General features: G+C 48.9%; 1 protein-coding gene across 1 annotated transcript in view; it reads left to right on the forward strand.

Moving 5' to 3' along the window:
* SPTLC3 (serine palmitoyltransferase long chain base subunit 3) overlaps positions 1-19,421 on the forward strand; it is a 748,918-nt gene that overhangs the window by 480,243 nt on the left and 249,254 nt on the right. The window lies entirely within an intron of this gene.

The raw sequence follows: 19,421 nt of genomic DNA on the forward strand, positions 1-19,421 counted from the left end.
ACCTGGGCCACCTTGTAGGTGGAGGCCAGGTTCAGCCACTGGAGAGCAAAATACAGTCAATCAGGGACTGGGCTCCTCCAACCACCCAGACTCAGGTTCGAGCTTTCTTGGGCCTGACTGGATACTACAGAAAATTTGTCAGGAACTATGGTTCCATTGTGACACCATTAAATGAACTGACAAGTAAAAAAATGCCAAAAAAGGTTCAGTGGACAGCAGGCTGTCAAAAAGCATTCGATGACCTAAAGCAGGCCATGTGCACAGCACCTATCCTTAAGAGTCCAGACTACTCCAAACCATTCATTGTCCAAACAGATGCTTCTGAGTTGGGTGTGGGAGCTGTTCTTTCTCAACTGAATTTTGATGGTCAGGATCAGCCCATTGCTTTTATAAGCAGAAGGCTGACCCCCAGAGAGAAGAATTGGTCAGCTATTGAGAGGGAGGCCTTTGCTGTGGTTTGGGCCCTGAAGAAGCTGAGGCCATACTTGTTTGGCACTCACTTCAAGATTCAGACCGACCATAAGCCCCTCTTGTGGCTAAATCAGATGAAGGGTGAAAACCCCAAACTGCTTAGGTGGTCCATTTCCCTACAGGGGATGGACTTTACAGTGGAACATAGACCTGGTACTGATCATGGCAATGCCGATGGGCTCTCCAGATATTTCCACTTAGAACAAGAAGACTCACCTGGTCAAGGTTAGCTTATTGTCCCAAAGTTTGGGGGGGGGTCATGTAGGAGAGTAGGGTCTGCAATCCTATGATCACCCAGATTTTTTTGCTTTTGTTTCACTGGTTTACGACTTTCTCTGGCTGTGGGCCTGCCAATCAGACCCACAGCCTGGCTGTTCTCTTTCTAAATTACCTCATGTACCCTAGGTGCATCTACCAATTGGTACTGGGCCACCTTATCAGACCCTGTAACTCAGGGCATAGGTGTACCCAGGGCTGCCAGGGGCTGCAGCACGTATTGTGCCACCCCTGGCTGGCCTCCTAAATTTGACACAACTGGCTGCATGACAGCTGGGGCAAAGTCGTGTAATCACCCTTTGCTGTAGGTGTAGTATACCTATACCTAACCCTAAAATGGACACACAGATTCCTATCAGTCACTCCTATGGCAGGCCTTGACAATCCTGAAGGCAGAGTGCTTGGAATCGTGTGAGATGGTGCTCTGGCATGAGCTGAGCCTGTCTGCAGCTTGCGGAATCAAGTCCTAATAGCTGTTCCATGATATCGCATACCATATACTCTTAAGTGCATTATAATCCTCGCGGTTAAATGCTATCTTTGGTATTGCTTTATCAAAACATGTCGAGTAAGGTGTCATACGAATTGGAATACTAACCCCTCGCCAATTCTGGCGACGGGGTTAGCATTCCACCCTTCTAGAGGGACACGACATGTATGTAACTGTGAACCCCGGTTAAAGTTAACTGAAGCCTCAGCTCCACAAAATGGATGCTGCCACCACAGACACGAGTCTGACCCCCTGCAGCTGGGAGTCCTTCCAGCGAGGGGAGCCTGGACAAAGGGTTTCCTGTCAGGGGCGGTGCTAGCACCGTCCCAGACATGGTTTTGTGTATCCTGGGTAGGCAGGGCTTTACAGGAAGGTGACTGCTGAGTGGCACCCCGGTGCTCACTACGCATAGGCCGGTCTGAACCAGTTCCAGGGGCACACCAGCCCCTGGCCTGGGGAAGTCCGGCATGGCTGAGGGGTGTAACCACCCCCCACCTAGTCCCACCCATAGGCAGGACCTAGTCACCGGGTCAGCCCCCTTTTTTAGTATAAAGATGGGAGCGGGCCCCCTGTTAAAATTAGATCATCTTTGGAATCAAGATACCACTTTCTTCGAAAGGACTTCACGATTTCTTCTTCAAGATTCTCCCTTGTGGCTAAGGAGTAGTCACCCTGCATCAAGCGGGCACCATCCTAAGGAACACTGCGGTCTGCTGCAAGTCCTTCTTCACGAATCCGACGACCCAGCTCGACGAGACCCGGCTTCCCTGGCACCTCTGACCTCTACTCACCTCTACAGCCCAGCTGAGAACCGTGAGTGCGACGAGACCTCAAGGGACCGACGATCGCCAAGACTGCACGACATCTTTACTGCAAGCCCACCGTGTCCTCCACTGGTGAGTGCTTTGGGGTCCGAGAAGCCCCGACCCTGCGCAGCTCCAGCACCCAAGATCAGCCCCCCTGCATCTCCACGATCGGCGTGGGGCCCTTCTGCTGTTTGCTGTGCACCGCGTTGTTTGGCTACTAGCCGGCTGGCTTGTGGCCTTCTGAACGACGCCCAACGACTTCACGACTGCTGGTCTGGTTGCTCCAGGCTGGCCCTTGCTTCCTTGTTCAAGAGAGGCACCCCGGACCCTCCTGGTCCACTCCAGACGCCATTTTAGGTCCACCGCGTGGGCTTGAATTTGCCAAGGCTTTGTTGCCCAATCCTGGGTCCAGCGACGCCGACAGCTTCCATCTTCGTGGGACAGCTCGATCCTCCATCCTGGTCGCCGACAACGCCTCCTGGTCCGTGAGATCTTCGAGTCAAGCGTCACCCACTCACCTAGTCGAGGTGGCTACCATCCGGTGCCCTCCTGGTGCCCACTGACTACTGGCTAGTAGTCTCGAACTTGGTCCCCTCTGCTTTCAGGTGTCATCTATCTTCGAGATCCAGGCTTGGATCCAACTGAACTTTCTTCACTGGTCACCGGCCAGCATCTTTTCTTCCGGCTCCTGGTCCGTCTACGAGGATTCCCGACGTCTTTTCAGACCTATGCAGCTGCAGCCCCTGGGCTAGGTAACTTCGGCATTTCGGTGCCCCAGCATAGCCTCACTATCCAAGGGTCAGAATCTACTTTCGTTTTCTCCCTACCAGGTCGGGTTCGCCCGAGAACACTAACTTTCTAATTCCTAGCTACCATAGACTTTTGTCCCGCATCTCGCGTGAGAGTGCACACACTGCACCCGAGTCCCCTAGGTCTCCTAGAAGTAATCTAACGATTCCCTAGTCAAGTCCTAGCGATTCCAAAAGCTATTAGTACTGTACTTACCTGCTAGTAATTTCGCATTCCACTTTCAGAGTATATGGTTTTCCGTGCCCCTCGGGCATTTGTATATACTGTGCTAACTTAAGTATTTTTGTAAGAGTTTTGGTTTGTGCTTAGTACCCTGTCCTCATAAAGAGTACAGGGCTGTTGTGATCTTTAATAAATAACTGTTTATTTTCATAACACTTGTGTGGTGTCCTTTCACTGGGTATTCAAGGGGTATATGTGTGGTAAACAGCTGGCTTAACACGCCCTCTCGAGTCTTTAGCCTTAGACTGCTCGTATCCATGCTACTAGGATAGCTGGTCTATAAGGTTGACTTACAACCAATCATCAATAAGGGTTGCTGGACTGATACATAGTGGGCACTAGAATAGTGACCACTGCATATCAGGCCACCTTCTCACACCGACTACAGAGCTGGATGGAGGAGTATAGTATTCTTAGCCCCTATCAGGCTGGTTTCAGAGTAAGTATGTCCACCATAGAACACATTTTTAGATTACAACTATTGCATTGGAAGACAGTGTACATGGAGGGTGGCAGCCTCTATTTGATCTTTGTAGACCTAAAATCAGCATTCGATTTGTGCCCTGGGACAAATTGCGGGTCATTTTGTTACACTTGGGGGCCTCTTCTTATCTCGGTTACCAACTGAAATGACTCCATGAATATAACTTTTCCCAAATTAGGTATGGTAAAAATGGTGAGCTCATGGATTCCATACCTAAGGAAAGAGGTGTACGCCAAGGTTGCGTGTTGGCCCCGACCCTCTTTTGCCTTTTTATCAATGGCCTAGTGGAGGCCTTTATTGCGGGGAGGGATATTGATGCCCCCAGGCTGGCAAATTGCAAGGTACCAGCATTGATGTTCGCCTATGATACCCTCCTGCTATCCAAGTCTCCTATGGGAATTCAGAGGGCCCTAGATACCTTCTATATTTTTTTGCAAAAACAGGGGGTTAGAGATCAATTTGCAGAAAACCAAATATATGGTATTCAATGCAGGTAACAGTACTCGGCCAAATTCCTGTCTAGATGGGAAATAACTTGAGAGAGTGACCGTTTTTGAATATCTGGGAATCACGCTCACTGAAAAAATGGAATTGTATCCACAAAACTGTTGGACCAGTGGTGGAAATCTACAAAGCGCAAGCCAGGGTCATGGTCTTGTATGGGGCAGAAATCTGCGGATACCGGCCACCTGACTCTCTATCTAAAATTGAGAATTCGTTTGCCAGCCAACAATTGGGTCTCCTCATAAGCACAATTCTTCGTATGGATCTTGGGGTCAGACCAATTGAAGAGTACTTTGCTTTCAGACCCCGTCTATTCTGGTTACGCCTATGGAGCTCCCCAGAATTGGCTACATATAGAGAAGAGCTGAAGGAAGTGTTGAGCAAAATCCCATGGCTTGCCTATATTAAAAACACTTAAGCAGGAATGGTGGATCTGTGGGTTAATGCTGAAGAAAAATGCCTGATAACATCTAGGAAGGATTTGAGTTACAGGGAGTATAAACTGAGCTGAATGCAGGGGAGTTCTGGACTGGTGCATTGACTGCAGTGTTTTTAGAGATAAAAAATCAATATAGGTTAGAGCCTGCCCTCGAGGATATTCAGCCAGCCTTTGCAAAAAGCTTTATTTACAATTCAGGTACAGGGTACTTCTATTTCGTGCTTTTACAAACAACTGTGGGGGTACACCAATCTTGGGATGCCCAGCATGTAACAATGCACATGAGACGGATTATCATGTATTATTCTGTAGAAGGGGATCTCTGTATAGTCCTAATCTAGTGAATAGTCCCGCCCATGTGCGTGGACCCCGGAGCAATCAAAAATAATCTCTTAAGTCGTCAAAAAATGCAGACCTGCACAGACACTTAAGAGAGAATTTAAAGACAGATAATGCAGCCTATATCCACAGGCTACACTGTCCAGTACTTCAACTAGAAATTCCACCAAAAACCCACAAACAGCACAGTCTGTCCAGTGTTCTCCACAGAGAAAAACCTTCCCCTACCAGCAAAAGCCTCTGGAATGATAGAGAGAAAGGAGTGGACAGACAAGCCCCATAGGCTGCCATTATGTGGCTCAGAACAGGATACAGTGCCTTTAAGAGAACTTTCCAGAACTCTCTCAGTATACCAGAATGCACAGCAGGTCCCTTTTAATTTCAGTTCTTTTTTCCGGCTCCTGCACTTTTTAAGTGTTTGAGTGCTTACATTTGAAGTACTTTGGTGCTTTCTTCCTTGTGTGTGTATTTGAGCATTCTTTTATTTGTCACAATGCCTGCTTTGTTTGACAAATGCCCAGAGTGTTCGAGGAAGAAGGCCAAGTCGAACCCACACGAGGTGTGCATCATCTGCCTTCCCTCTTCTCATGTCCCGGAGGAGTGTGACATTTGCCAGACCTTCTCCAGCAGGACCCTGAGTGAGAGGATGAAGATCAGGCTCCAAGGCCTGGAAGACAGAAGACTGAAGGCACAAGGTGGGTCTGGGCATACTCCATCTACCCATGCTGAGGCCTCTGGGGGGCTCCCCAGGGGCAGGAAGACCAGCAAACGTCCCTGTTCTCCGCCGGCGTTGATATCACCGACGACTGCGTCGAGAGGGATGACAGCAGTCTGTTCCCCGTCTCCCCAGGGCTCTGGGTCGAAGCGGCGTATACGTTCGGCGTCGAGGGACCTGACTAGGCCGCCATCTAGATTGCCGCTGACGGTATCATGATCGTCGTCGAGTCATCGACGTCGAGAGGCGGCCCGGCGGCGGTGCTCGCCGTCAAGGCCACACCGCCATTCGTCGTCGAAGAAGAGGAGGTCGGCGTCGAGGGGATCGGATCCTTGACGTTGAGGAAGACGTCGAGTTCTCGCAGGCGTTCGGCGTCGAAGAGACGCTCGTCGTCCAGGAGGTGTTTGCCGTCGAGAAGGAGGCGTTTGCCGTCGAGAAGGAGGCGTTTGCAGTCTAGAAGGAGGCGTTTGCCGTCGAGAAAACGACGGTCGCCGTCGAGGCGACGTTCTTCTACGCTAAATAAGCGCAGAAGGAGTTCTGGCGCCAGGAGTCAATCTGGGTCCACTGGGGCGCGCCGGCGACGTTCGCCGATGGGAGACTCTGTCTCTCCATCGCCTCCGCCTAGGAAGAAGGAGTCGTCACCGGGCTCGGTGTACTCTGAGGTATATACACCTCCTAAGCCGAGGTCGCCTCCCCCTCCTCCTCCCTTACCCAAGGAACCTCCGCCGCGGACTCCCACTCCACCTCCGCTTCCACCGCCGCCTCTTCCTCATTCTCATTCTCTGCTTCCGCCTTGTGGACTGCCTGCGGTTCCTCCGAGGACGGCTTCATTACCACGATACCCGACGCCGCCTAAGGGGACTCCTCAGCCAAGGGCCCCGGTCAGGCCACAGTCGCCTACTCCTTTGAGGCCTATGGAACGTTCGAAGCCGAGGAGATCGCACTCTCGCTCCGGCCGGAGGGGGAGATTGCGTAGTCGTCAACGGTCCTCGACGAGATCAAGGCGACGCCACAGGAGGTGCAGATCAAGGTCCCACGCGGACTCTTCTTGGACCAGGGACTACTCGCTGACTTTGTATGAATCCCCTGGAACGAGGGTGTCGCCTGTAGACGACATTGTCTCATTCCAAGATGTTCTGCTGAGGGGTGCTGCTAAGTTGGGCATCACTGTGACGTTGCCTACGCCCACAACGTCCGTGATTTTCGAGACGCTACATAAAAAGCACCTGTCTCGACCGTTGCTGCCTCTAGTACCGGGGTTGGTGGAGCCCGCCGAGGAGTTGTTTCTCACTCCGGCGGTGATGAAGGCGGCACCCTCCAGGCTCCTCAAGAAGTACCGGGCTCCAGATTCTGACCCGGCTTTTCTTAGGATGGATCCGACACCGGACTCGGTCATAGTGACGGCGGCTAGGAAGCAGCATGCCACCACCCAGTCATCTACAGTGCCTCCTGATAAGGATAGCCGCTGGATAGACTCGGCAGGCAGGAAGGTCTGTTGGACCGCGTCTACTGCGATGAAGGCGGCAAGTGCTGCGGCTTTGCTAGGGCGATACGATCAAGCCCTATGGGAGTCCCTCCAGCAATTTGCTGAGCTCCTTCCTCGAGAGAAGAAAGAGGACTTTTAGAAGATTCTGAATGACGGGATTCTGGTGTCGAACCAACTCATCAGCACGGCTGCTGATGTATCTCTTCTGGCGGCACATGGGTACTGCCATGGTGTCAACCAACGGCGCCACGCTTGGCTTCGACTTAGGTCACTCAAGCCAGAGGCTCAACAACGGGTGGCCAACCTGCCTTTCTCGGGGGTAACCCTGTTTGGCAAGCAAGCGGACAACGAGATGGCCCGCATCAAAGCGGAGGCCGAGACCCTGACGGCTGTCGGGTTGGAGAAGCCCAAGGAGAAGAAGACCTACCACCCATTCCAGAGACGGTTCGGGCGCAGGGCAAAGGGCTAGGGCAGGCGAGGGCAGGCTTCGGGACAGCAGCAACAGCAACAACAGCAGCAGCAGTTCCGGAGGTTTTTCCAGAAGTGCCAGAAGGGCAGAGGCGGCCAGCAGTCCGCAGCGGCGAACAAAGGCGCGGCTGGGTCTAGGCCCTGAGCGGTTACTTCCCCTGCATCCGTTACCCACTCCGGTGGGGGGAAGCGTTCATTTTTTTCTGGCAGAGTGGAGAAAAATTACTCAGGACAAGTGGGTGCAGAATATTGTTTGCAATGGATACATTCTTCGGTTCTCCAGCCTGCCTCCAGCAATTCCGCCGGTCAGCTCGCAGTTTCAGCTACGCGAGCTTCAGGCGGAGGCCAATACCCTATTAAGGAAAAGAGCTATAGAAGACATACCTCTGTCTCAAAGGGGAAGAGGTCTGTACTCACGGTTCTTTCTGGTTCGCAAGAAGGACAAGAACGAGTCAAGGCCCATTCTGGATTTGCGACAAGCAAACAAGTGGATTCGCAGAGAGAAATTTTGCATGCTGTCGTTGCATCATATTTATCTTCAGCTGCAACAGGGAGACTGGCTATGTGCTATAGACCTACAGGATGCGTACTTCCATGTGCCCATTGCACGCAAACACAGGAAGTTCCTGCGATTCCAAGTCTGCGCCAATCATTATCAGTACAGAGTACTGCCATTCGGGCTGAAGTCTGCGCCCAGAACATTCTCTAAGTGCATGGCAGTGGTTGCTGCACACCTGAGGAAGAACAAGGTGTTCGTCTACCCGTACCTGGACGATTGGTTGATCAAGGCCTCCTCCTTCTCGGAAGCTCAAGCGCACTTCCAGAAGGCATGCGTTGAACAAGCTGGGGTTGCACATCAACATGTCCAAGTCTGTCCCGACTCCGGTCCAGTGCATACAGTACTTGGGAGCCTCCATCAATACGCTGTCAGCAAGCGTGTCTCCTTCGGAGGAGAGACGATTATCACTCCCTCGGAAGGCTCAGGCTCTTATGACCGCTCCATTTACAACAGTGAGGACGGTGTCTTCTCTACTGGGGTCGATGGCCTCTTGTATCTTCCTCACTCCACACGCATGGCTGCACATGAGACCATTGCAGGAGTGCTTGGAGGATCAGTGGGATCAGAGGAAGGGGTCTTGGGACGACAAGATAAGACTGTCTCTGCATGCTCTTCAGTCTCTGTAGTGGTGGTGTTCAGCTGAGAATCTCCTCAGAGGGGTTCCCTTCCACAAGGACATTCCCACACAGACTATCGTGACGAATGTGTCTCTCCACAGCTTGGGGACGTACTCCGGAGACTTACAGATACAAGGAACGTGGTCCCCGACTGAGTTCACATCAATTTCCTGGAACTCAGAGCTGTTCACTTGGCACTGAAGGCCATTCATCCGTCCTTCCAGACCAACTCTCTGCTTGTACAGAGGGACAATACGACCACGATGTATTACCTCAACAAGAAGGGGGGCTCGAGATCACGCACTCTGTCGCAGGAGGCGCAGGCGATCTGGCGCTGGCTTCTGGCCAGAGGACTGACGATACGGCTACCCATCTACCAGGTGTGCAGAATGTTCAGGCGGACGCACTGAGCAGACTGATTCAGGACAACCACAAATGGGTCATAAACAGCGAAGTACTAGGAGAAGTCTTCGCAAGGTGGGGGACTCCAGACGTAGATCTGTTCGCCAACGTCGAAAACAGCAAATGCCGAGACTTTGTCTCCACGTACTACCAGCAGGGGACGCTGGGCAATGCGCTATGGATCAACTGGTCGAACAGGTTTCTGTACGCTTTTCCACCCATTCCACTGATTCCAGCGGTGCTCATCAAGCTGTCCCAGTCCAGGGCGCGGATGATCCTGATTGCCCCGGAATGGCCCAGGCAGTGGTGGTTCACGGACCTGCTTCACCAGTCTCTCCTTCCTCACATACGGCTGCCGTGCCGGCCGGACCTTCTCACGAAGTTTGGGGGGCAGATGGTGCACCCCAACCTCTCGTCTTTGAGTTTGGCGGCATGGCTCCTGAGATAGTGCAATATGGCCATTTGAATCTACCAGAAGATTGTATGGACATACTTAAGGAGGCTAAGCGACCTTCCACTAGGACTTCCTATGCTTACAAGTGGAAGAGAATCTGCATATGATGCAAGTCCAAGAACTATGATCCAACGACATGTAAGGAGGTTGTCATCCTTCCGTATCTTCTATATTTGGCGCGGTCTGGCCTTAATTTCCATTCCATTAAGGGGCATCTCGCTGCGCTGACTGCCTACAGGAAATGCCCTTCACAGACTTCCTTCTTCCAGATTCCTGTGATCAAGGAATTTTTGGATGGCTTGAGGAAAGTGTTCCCTCCTGTCCGGTTTCCTTCGCCGTCATGGGAATTGAATGTGGTGCTGTCCAGATTGATGAAGGAGCCTTTTGAACCAATTCATAAAGCTTTGTTGCAGCACCTGTCCTGGAAGGCGGCGTTCCTCGTGGCCATCACATCGGCCCGCAGGGTGAGTGAAATTCAGGCGTTGTGTTGCCAAGAACCTTATACTGTATTTCATGCTGCTAAGGTTGTTATGCGTACTCACCCTAAATTTCTTCTAAAGATTATCTCCGATTTCCATGTTAACCAGACCATAACTTTACTAACGTTTTTTCAGAATCCTTTGTCTCCAGCGGAAAGGTCTCTGCATTCCCTGGATGTTAGGAGGGTGTTGAAATTTTATCTGGATAAAACCAAAGATTTTCGTAGGTCAGACCAATTGTTTATCAATTATGGATCAGTCAGGACCGGTCTTGCTACCTCAAAACAGTCCATCTCGAGGTGGATTGTGTCCTCTATACAATTGTGTTACCAGAAGGCTAATAAGACCTTAGGGGGTAAACCATTCCACCAGGGGCAAAGCTGCCACGACTGCTTTGCTGCATAATGTTCCAATTGCAGAAATCTGCAAGGCGGCCACTTGGAAGTTGGTCCATACCTTTGCTAAGCATTACTGTCTGGACACTGATGCCAGGACAGACGCTCAGGTTGGGCAGGCTTCGCTGTGAAATCTGTTCGCACAGTAGTGGTGTTATTTCTCTTCTCTCCACCGCCGCTTTGGTGTGGGGATGGGCTTGCCATTCTATTCACTAGATTATGACTATACACAGAGATCCCCTACTACAGAAGGAGTAGTTTCTGTCCTATAACTCCAGTTCTGTAGTAGGGGTATCTCTGTTATAGTCAGAAGCGCCCGCCCTCCTCCCCGGTGGAGAAAGATATTAATGTAAGGAATGCTACAGGTCTGGCGTGTACGCCTTCAAAAAGAACTGAAAGTAAAAGGGACCTGCTGTGCATTCTGGGATACTGAGAGAGTTATGGAAAGTTCTCGTAAAGGCACAGTATCCTGTTCTGAGCCACATAATGGCAGCCAATGGGGATTGTCTGTCCACTCCTTTCTCTATGTCATTCCAGAGGCTTTAGCTGGTAGGGGAAGGTTTTTCTCTGTGTAGAACACTGGACAGGCTGTGCTGTTTGTGGGTTTTTGGTGGAATTTCTAGTTGAAGTCCTGGACAGTGTAGCCTGTGGATATAGGCTGCATTATCTGTCTTTAAATTTTCTCTTAAGTGTCTGTGCAGGTCTGCATTTTTTGACGATTTAAGAGATTATTTTTGATTGCTCCGGGGTCCACGCACATTGGCGGGACTATTCACTAGATTGACTATAACAGAGATACCCCTACCACAGAACTGGAGTTACAGGACAGAAACTACTCCTTCTGCCAGGGATATAAGAAGGCGAGACACTGATGGTTATTGCAGTTATGCAGGAATGTCGGACCAAAGCACTGCATACAGGCTTTTAGGATACACTAGCATGCCTATTGCGTGTTCGGTTTCCGTTTTATTTATTTTCCATGTGGTGTGTACGTCGAGCTATTTTAAAGCTAGGTCTTGAATGATTTGGTCACCTTATTCTATAATTGTGCCTGGTCCTTTTCAAGCTGATTTTGTGGTATTTTAATTGTGCAAGTTTGTATCTTACACTATTTTAAATTTCTATTTTTTATGGATTTTTATATAATAATACTGTAATGCACATGCACTTTATCAAGTTATTTGTATTTCGAGCAATGGAGGTTTTATTGGGAATATTGAATGAAAGGACTGTTCTGTCTTTTTTTTAATATGTGCTTTTATGGTCTAATGGCCAAAATAAAGAACTCTTGACTGACAAAAAAAACTTTTTTATTGATTTTAACCATAAACACAGGCATAGTGCATTGATCCACATCAAAGTTACGATACAAGTATATAGATTGTTAATGTTTCCCGTATAGGAAGTTTAATTAGATTGTTACAGTGGCCAGCAAAGAAACTTTGAGACAGTTATACAACAGCAAATTGTAAATAGCCCCACCACGTATCCATATCTTCCTATGTTGTCAGGGCACCTTCGAGCTATGTAAACCAAATCCTCCAGTAGTAGCACAGGCGTCCCTCCCTCTCAATCATTTCTTCTCAATGGGAGGGGGAGGGGGGTGTTAAGAATGATGATTGTCAATGCCTCGCCATGTCTCTTTTAGCTGTTGATTGCACCAAGCCTACTAGGGCTCTGCCAAGGGGTTATGATGTTCACCTTTGTCATTGTTTGGCAGCAATCTCATCGTCCTTCTTACAAAAAAAAAAGAGTACTCCAGTTCTAAGGAATCTAATTATCTAAGGCAAAATGACATTACAGGTTATGAATCCAATACGACTTGCATTGTTTGTGCTCCAAATCTTTCTGTGTACCCCTTGGATGCCAGAGGGCCAGTGAACAGCATGCGATTCAGTTGACCGACTGTGTAATGGCGTGAGTGCAAGTGCTTTGCAGTGGTTGATTTGGTGTAGTTTTCCGAATTGCTGATTTTTGTTCACCTATTTAGGTTTCATCTGCACACTGGCTATGCTAGTGACAGCTCTTGTATTTAATATATCTTGAAAGGGGCTCTTCTCAGTTCCCGGGGTCGAATTACTGGGTCCATCTGCTGTTTTGTGGAACAACTTTTTTCTTTACTTTCTCTGGCTGCACACATGGAAACAACTGTGTTACATTCCTGATCTTTTCATCGTGACGCCATTGAGGACTATTCATTTGATCTCACTCTACATTTTATGTGGGCTTAAGTTGTTGAACGATTTTATGACTTTGTTTTCGGCTGGTATATCCTCCTTGAGCCGTGTGAAGATCTCGCATCACTCTCTCCCCATATTGGAAGACCTGGACAACACTGCCATCTAATGGTTATTTTTTAAATTGAATATAAAAATTGCTCTTGTTTCCAACTGGCACGTTCTTGCCTCTTGCCATTCGTCATCTCGCATTATCTGTTTATTTGTTTCCCATTTAGTTTCAATTTGGTTAGCATGTGTTTGGCATTATTTTTTCAATATTGTGTGTCAACGATACGGCTTTACTCTCCATCATGTGATTCAACTGACGATTTTCGATCAGGGGATAATCTGTCACATCTTCTCCTGTTACCACTGTGCAAGACTGAGTACTGAGTGTGTGTGTGCGTTTGATTGTTTTGGGAATTAGGGTAGCACTACCTCCTAAGATTCTTTGCCCCCTTGCAGAACTGCATTGTGCTTATTTATTTATTTATTTATATAGCGCTAGAATCGACCCCCAAAGGGCGATGAGGATTGACCGTGAGGGTGTGAAGCAGCTCCAGCAAGGTTAACAGGCGCAGCAAGAGTGGTCTTAAGCAGCTTCCTGCATTGTAGATGATCTAAGCACTGTCTCAAGGGGAGTTCATTCCAGTAATGAGGACCGAGATGGGAGAGAGCTCTTCCTCCTAATCTTGCCTTTCTTACTCGAGGCACCACAAGAAGGTATTTGGCACTCGAGCGGAGGGATCTCGATGGTACATAGGGGATGAATTTCTCAGAGAGATAGGAAGAACACAAATTAAACAGTGACTTATGAATAGTGCAGCAGATTTTAAATTTGACCCGCTGGCGGATAGGGAGCCAGTACAGCTTCATAAGAAGAGGGCGAGAGGGGGTCCTGGAGGGAGCATTGAGGACCAATCGGGCCGCCGTATTCTGGACTACCTCCAGTCTGCTGAGTGAGGCATCATTGGCAGAGACCAGCTGGCCGTTACAGTAGTCCAGACGACTTAATGCCAGCGCCTGGACTAGAGTTTTCCGGGTGGAGTCAAGGAGCAGAGGGCAAACCTGGCGGAGCAGGCCTATTACCTGGAAACAGGAACCAGCTGTCTGAGCAGTGTGCTCCTTCAGAATAAGGGCTTGATCTAGGCGGATACCCAGGTTTTTTTACTGTAAGCTTTGGAGCGGGATGAGGACCTAGGTCAGTCGGACACCAATCTGTTGTCCATAGGAGGGGGCCTCTCCAAAGAGCATAATCTCTGTTTTCTCACATTACACTGGAGGAAATTATTATTCATCCAATGCGATATGGCTCCCATCCCATTAGAGAAGGCCAGCTGTGCCGATGAGGTGAATTTGTGGAATGGAAAAAGTAACTGGGTATCGTCGGCATATGATATTGGGATGAACCCATGTGTCCTCAGGAGATTGGCCAAGGGAGCAATATAGATGTTGAATAATGTAGGGCTCAAGCATGTGCCCTGGGGTACTCCCTTGGACAGTTCTATGGGGGCCGAACGCTACGGGCCTAGGTTGACAATCTGGGAGCGATCTGATAGAAAGCTCCTCATCCATTGTAAGGCTGATTTTCTTAGCCCGACCTCTTTCAGTCTTTTGATCAAAATACTGTGGGAAACTGTGTCAAACGCAGCGAACAGGTCCAACAACACCAAAATCATAGAGTGTCCTTTATCTAGGGTCATCCTGAGGTTATCTGTGACCGCTAGTAATGCTGATTCCGTGCTGTGTTTGCGCCTAAAACCGGACTGGGAAGGATCTAAGCATCCTGTCAGTTCGACATAGTTGAAGAGGTGGGTATTGACATGTTTTTCCATTAGTTTACTCATGAACGGGCGGAGTGAAATAGGACGGAGTTTGGAGAGATCCGTCCACGGAGGTCTGGTTTTCTTACGAATGGGTCTAACCTGAGCAACTTTCCACTCCAACTGTACATGGCCTTCCATTAAGGAGAGATTAATAAGAGATTGCATAGAGGGGGACAGATGTTTAGCTAAAGATGAATGACTTTAGCTGGCATAGGGTCAGAAGGGGTCCCAGACTTTATCGTATAGATCAGAGATTCAACCTCTGCTAATGCAATTGCAGGGAAGTGCTCTAACAGCTATTGGATTCAATTGGTCCCAGGCCATTGGGATCTGCTGCAGGTTTCCTGCTGCTGTGATTTTTTTCATAGATGAGCTCTATTTTTTGTGAAAAATAGAGAGCAATATCATTGCACAGCAGTTGGTAGGGGGGCCTCTAAGCTTTCACATGCCTTGGGGCTGATGAAGGACTGGAGGATTTGGTGCAGGGCTTTAGAAGAGTTGCCGACCTGGGCTAGCTGTGATGTTATATGGGTTTTCCGTGCTATTTTTATATTCTTATGATAGCTGGACAAAGTGGAATGGAACTGATCTTTGTCCGTCTCATTATAAGAAGCACGCCAGATTCTCTCCAACTTCCTGCAAAGTTGTTTTTGAACTCACAGTTGAGTCGAGAACCAGACTGCCTGTGGGCATTTGGGATGGCTTGGGAAAGATTTCAGAGGCACAATATGATCAATGGCTATTGAAACAATTATGAGGCCTCAAGAAAAAGGTTTGAACGTTTTCCGCAGAGACTTTCTGCCACTGCCTGCTAGTATGAAATGTTGCTGATTCAGGTATTTTGGAATCTATGGGGTCCTGAATAAAAAATGTGATAACTGAATGTTCAGACCAGGTAAGTTGTTGGGGGGTGGGGGGGAGGGGGGGGGGGCGTTCGCACTGAATCCTGGAAGAGTTAGAAAAAATAATATCTAGAGTATGACCCGCTATGTGGGTAGGGCCTTCATTAAGCTGGGATAGGCCTAAAAGGGATAAGTCAGCCAAAAGTGTCTTTGCGTCTAAGTTGGAGAGACATTCACTATAAATATTGAAATCCCCTAAGAGTAGAACGTTATTGTACGCGTTCACATACGGGGCTAATAGTTCAACCAATTGTAGGGAAAAATCAGCTAGGGGTCCTGGGGGACGGTAAATTAACGCCCCTTTATAGCTAGCTTACAGGTAGGAATCTATCCTAAAGACCAACATCTCCATAGTAGCATCACCACATTGATCTATGATGGAGACATTGATGCCATCTTTATGCACAATGGCAATTCCACACACTGTCTTCATAGATCTGTCCAGTCTAACAATGTTATTCCCCTCCAGTATGAATTTGAATTTAAAAACATTTGTATAGCGCGCTTATACCACGCGGTTTCATGGCGCTTTTCAGATTGCGAGGAGACAGCAGGAGCAGAGGAAGTTAGACAGCGAAGGCTCGAGAGAAGAGCAGGGTTTTGAGGCTTTTTCGAAACTCTGTGTAGGAAGGTGTCATGCGGAGTTCCACAGGGAGGGAGTTCCAAAACACAGGAGCGAGAACCGCAAATTTTGTTCCGCCAGCCTTTTTCTTTTTAAATCGGGGGATGGTCAGGAGTGCCATGTGGGTGGAGCGAAGCTCTCTACCCGGTGTGTAAGGCTTAATGGCAGAGCAAATGAACTCCGGAGCGGTGCCCATTTTGGCCTGAAAAGTGAGGCAGCCAAGCTTGAACAAGGCTCGCTCTTTCACCGGCAGCCAGTGCAGTGCCTGCAATAGAGGAGTTGCACGATGGAATTTAGGCAGGCCATGGATCAGGCGGGCAGCCTGGTTCTGCTCTAGTTGCAGGCGGTGAATAGCATAGGCCGGCGCGCCATTACAGATAATGTTGCCATAATCAAGGCGCGAGAGCACCATTGCCATCACTATAATCTTTAGGGCAGGAAGGGAAAAGAAGCAAGAGATCTTCCTAATAGTTCTGAGGGAAAAAAAACAAGAGGAAACATCAGAACTAACCTGTGCGTGGACAGAAAGTGAGGGATTAAGGAGGATACCGAGAGTTTTGACTTTGGGAACGGGGAGTGGGGGGACACCAAGTGAGAGAGGCCAGTGAGACTGGGACCAAGGGCTGCAACCACCTCCGGTCAAGACTAACTCCGTCTTGTCCGGGTTGAGTTTGAGGTGGTTGCAGTTCATCCAATCCTGGATGAACAGCATAACAGATTGGACGTTCTGGAAGGATGAGGGGGAGTGAGAAAGGTTGAAAATTAGCTGGAGGTCATCGGCGTAATTAAACACCGTGACCTCAAGCTGCTGCAACATAAAAATGAGGGGATAGATGTATAAATTAAACAAAAGAGGGGAAAGTGAAGAACCTTGGGGGACCCGCACACAACCTTATGGGAGGCAGCAGTGAAACCAGCTAGATGGACCGCCTGAGCCCTGTCACTCAGGAAGGACTCGAGCCATGCGAAGGCTAGGCCCTCTATGCCCGCCGCCCTGACACGGGTGAGAAGGATGGAGTGGTCCACCGTGTCAAAAGCGGCGGACAGGTCTAAAAGGATGAGGGCCTGCAGGAGATTTATATCAATGCCCTCGCGTAGGCTGTCCATCACTGAGATCACCACCTTCTCCGTAGAGTGGAGGGGGCGAAAGCCCGCCTGCCGGGGGGAGAGGCAGTGATTGGTTTCCACGTGGGTGCTCAGGATGCTGGTTACATGAGTTTCTAAGACCTTACCCAAGTAAGGCAGGAGGGAGAGGGGACTGTAGTTGGAAGGGGATGAAGGGTCGGCACTGGCCTTTTTTAAAATAGGGATGACAGCCGCAAATTTGTGAGGGGTGGGAACCACTCCATTGCTGAGTGAGTCATTCAGAAATGTGAGGGGTGGAGTCGGACATGCTAGGAAGCCCAGGGCTATAGAGGGCACAGAGTGGGGCTTGAGCCAAGTTTCGGTTAGAAAACTCAGTTCAGGTTGAACCGAGGACACTAGGTCCCTTACCTCAATGGAGTGTTTGGGCAGGGATCCACGGAAATGTCGATAACCCGACTAGGAGAGATATGGTTTGCCTGAAATCTGCATGCTCGGCAGGAGAACGGGCCTTCTGGGTTTGGCCAAATTTCTGTCCGACGAGTAGAGGGGGTGTTGGTCTGTAAATTCATTAGATCTTGTCTGGTATAGTGTATTTGCCTGGGGTTGCCATGGTTAACCAAAAATTGACCAGGTTCTCTGGCTCCTGGTGCAGACGGGCTTGCCTTTGGCACGTCCGCTGCGCGCGTCCACTGCTCGCTCCGCATGCGAATTTATGTGAAAGTGAGGGTGGGGACTAGACCGCCAACCCTCAATTGACCGGAAATGGCCTCCCTCCACACAATCGGGTTTAGGACCCGCAGTGGACCGGGAAAGCGAACCGGGAGTGTTGCTCAAAGAGAGAATCCTTGCAACATCAGGTATTTCCCTCCTGGTGTTTAAAAAGTTTAAAAAGATGCGTGCACAAGAATGACAATAGTGTTGGTTTTAAAATAGCAGCAGCAAGCTTTCATGCAACTAGTGCGGGGCAGTATGACAATACAGCAAAGTGGCACAAGGTACAACTACCTCTACTGCATCCGCCGCACGCTCCGCTCTGCATGCAAATTTATGTGAAAGTGAGGGTGGGGACTAGACCGCCAACCTTCCATTGACCGTAAATGGCCTCCCTCCTCACAATCTGGATTAGGACCCGCGGTGGACCGGGGAAGCGAACCAGAAGGGTGGCTCAAAGAGAATTCTCGCAACATCAGGTATTTCCCTCGTGGTGTTTAAAAAGTTTAAAAGATGCGTGCACAAGAATGACAATAGTGATGGAATAAAATAGCAGTAGCAAGCGTCATGCAACTAGCGCTGGGCAGGATGACAATACAGCGAAGTGGCACAAGGTACAACTACCTCACGCGCGTCCGCTTATGTGCGTCCGTCCTTTTCATTTATCTCTCCCTCTACTAGTGTGTGACTGCGAAGGACCCACCCCACCCTGGACCGATTTTCTGGGATCCCCTAAAAAATAGTGTAAGAAATAGGTCTTATCACTTTTGATTTTTGATATGGTATAGTCAACAATGCTGAACCTGATTGACATTAGCACTTGATGTCTCACAAGTTATGGTTAAAAAATGACTATAATAACACAGTGATTTCTTACATACAATGGATGGTAAGATGCCCCATCCTAATGCATGGAGTTTCCCACCGTATGAACTACCTGCACTCTAGAACCACTGGTGTCCCAGACGAGCTGCATGAGCTGTGTAGGGTGTTTAGCAAGTATAAGGTGGCCTGGATATTATTTCATGCGGTTCACTAGATCAAATGTTTCGACATGTAAGTGACAAATTGAATTTGGATGAGATTTGTCCTTCTTTTGTTTCCCTTCCTTTTTCCCTGATACAGGTAACTGACGAAGAACGGACATTAGTTTCCCAGGTTGGACATACTTGGGCTTATAACTCTCCACTGCACTACGTAAATTAGTGGTGGACAACCACAAGAATTTAGATAGGGATCCGCTAATACCCTGATGAATGCCCCAAACTGATTAGGCTATACAATATGGGCAGAAACATGTTGGTAATTTGAACGTTGGAGTCATCATTCTCTAAGGGTCCCACACTGATTTTTGTTTTTAGTGTACCTAAGGTCCTGACTAATAAAGGTGATAACCTAGGAACCTTTAGGTATTTTAAATAGATCTGAATACCAACCTTATCCTGTTAGTTTTATGTAAGAATTCCCTCCTACCGCCAAGTCTTTACAGAGGTTGAGTCCTTACCAGGGTGGGAGAGGATGCCTATAATGAAGCATGACACAATAAAGTGTGTGAGGTATCCTCTTCCATTAAGGATGGCCTCCTTATTTAGAAGGGTCCAATGCGACCAGTAGCAGGTAGCTTCTGATCCCAAACTGG

Source organism: Lissotriton vulgaris, chromosome 6, assembly GCF_964263255.1.
Source record: "Lissotriton vulgaris chromosome 6, aLisVul1.2, whole genome shotgun sequence".
NCBI classification, from domain to species: Eukaryota; Metazoa; Chordata; class Amphibia; order Caudata; family Salamandridae; genus Lissotriton; species Lissotriton vulgaris.